At 42.0% G+C, this 2,311-nt stretch overlaps 1 pseudogene; it reads left to right on the top strand.

The window, feature by feature from the left end:
• The first annotated feature begins 692 nt into the window (after positions 1 to 692).
• Positions 693 to 1,765, top strand: LOC149821301 (protein NRT1/ PTR FAMILY 2.6 pseudogene; annotated as a pseudogene).
• The last annotated feature ends 546 nt before the right edge of the window (positions 1,766 to 2,311 follow it).

Below are 2,311 nucleotides of genomic sequence, written 5' to 3'. Positions count from 1 at the left end.
ACGCTGGGAGGAGCCCTCAGACCCCCCTTTTGTAAGGGTAAAAACTCTGAATCAGGATCCACAACTCTTCAAGTTGAATGATGCTACCCACGCTGGGAGGAGCTCCCAGACCTCTCTTCTCTAAGGATAAAAACTCTGAATCAGGATCCACAAATCATTTAGTTGAATGATGCTACCAACGCTGGGAGGAGCCCCCAAACCCTCCTCCTGTAAGGGTAAAAACTCTGAATCAGGCTCCACAATAGTCAATGTGCAGGTCAGTCGATGCTTAATGGAGCAATCTAGGATCTTCTGCTGGATGTGCACAAAAGCAAAAAGAGAAGGGAGAGAGAGAGTGAGAGGGTTGATGTTCATGGCCTCCTCCAGGGGAGATTTCTTTCTCGGATAATCTTACAATGCAGAGACTGGGTCTTAAATAATCATCTTCGGGGCACTTAAGTCTTTACAACCACTCCTTTTCTAGAATCGCCATTTTTTTTGGCACCAATGGAGGAGAGGGTACTTAAGTCTTTGCAATCGCATCAAACTCCAACGCTAATTAATGCTGACAAACATGGGGATACGAGATGCACATGCTTACATACGTGGTGTTCTTTGGGGCCCCGAACATGAGATGTAGCTAACTGCCCTGTTCGGGGGGGGAACATATAACCTGCTTCGGAAGAACAAGGTTAGGTTGTCAAAGAGTGAACATGACTACTGCTATGGGGATGGGTCAAAGGGCAAGCCTCCAGCATCGACTTCAAGTTTCAGGTATACAGCTTAGCTACATGGAAATTCACCAATCTACCTGGATCACTTAGCCTATCTTATGAAATAACTGGTCCCAAATGATTTAAAACTATAGCACTGGTCCATTACACTTTCCCTAGGGTAAAATTTAGTTAAGTTAAAAACATCCACATCTTGTCATCTTGTGATTGATGTGATGCATGCTTGGACCCAAGGCAAATCTTGGCATCACATGACTAAAATTTTCTACTTCATGTGAGTTGGAATTCATCACCTTGTGTCATTTTCATATGATGCAAAACTTGTTGCTGTTTTCATGAAAATCTTAAAATGATTATATTTTTCATTCAGTTTCATCAATAAGGCAGCTCTCATAACAGAAGGTGACACTCATTTGGATGGCTCAATAGCAAAGCCATGGAGACTATCCACCATCCAAGAAGTTGAGAACCTCAAAAGGTTAGTCAAGTTGCTTCCTCTATGGTCCACCGGGATCTTCCTCTCCACTGCCACTGGCATCCAAGGCAACTTCACCATTCTACAGGCCCTTTCAATGGACCGTGGTCTAGGTCCTTACTTTAAGATCCCAGCTGCTTCCTTTCAGGTCTTTGTATTCATCAGCATGGCCATCTTCCTACCAATCATTGACAGATTCTTTTACCCATTTTGCCGAATTCTGACTCGCCGGCTGCCGTCTGTCCTTCACCGTATAGGTGTTGGGCACATAGTAAACCTGGTTGGGTTGGCTGCGATGTCATATATTGAGTCAAGGAGGCTTCAAACAATGCACTCACATGGGCTTGCAGACCACCCTGAGGCCATTGTGCCAGTGTCAGCCCTTTGGCTAGTGCCACCACTTGCACTCTTTGGAGTTAGCTTGGCTTTCTGTATACCAGGCCAAATGAATCTGTACTACCAGGAGTTTCCAGCGACGCTTAAGAACACGGGCACGTCAATGTTGTCCTTGATTACGGCGATTGGATTTTATTTGAGCACTTCGGTTGTGGATGTGGTGAAAAAGGCTACGGACTGATTTTTCTCTATGCAGTTCATTTCAGTTCCAAGGACATTGAAACCTGGGATAAGACTCAAGTGCAGGTCCAAATTTTGGGCTTACAGCTCTTTCGATATTCAGTCAAAGTGTCGTCCAAGTTTAGTTCCAAAACATAGTCACAAATCTCGCCCATATTTTGAATTATTGAAAATGAGATATGCACCAATAAAACAGAATATATTCAATACATCACGATTATATCACAAATGTTTAAAAAAAATGTGAGAACACATGGCCAATTGGCCATCTTTTTATGGCATGATTTCCCATTCACGAGAAAATCTAACAAACTACAAGATTATCTAAGAAAAAGCAGAAAATATAATAGAAATTGCATAAAATAACAGAAAATGCAAAGGATTGACTGAAACTGAAATAATTCAAATAAACTCGAAAATAAGACAAATTTGAATTCCAACTCCACTTTCTCTTCATAGCTTGCCCCACTCATCTATATAGATGATATGTTAAAATCCCAGATGGCTCAAATTTCATATCTAGATAAGCATCTAACTAGGAAAGCAA

The sequence above is a fragment of the Nuphar pumila genome, chromosome 12 (genome assembly GCF_984573655.1).
Source record: "Nuphar pumila chromosome 12, dmNupPumi1.hap1.1, whole genome shotgun sequence".
NCBI classification, from domain to species: domain Eukaryota; kingdom Viridiplantae; phylum Streptophyta; class Magnoliopsida; order Nymphaeales; family Nymphaeaceae; genus Nuphar; species Nuphar pumila.
Note: the sequence above shows the minus strand (reverse complement) of the source record. Positions and strands in the feature narration are given on the sequence as shown.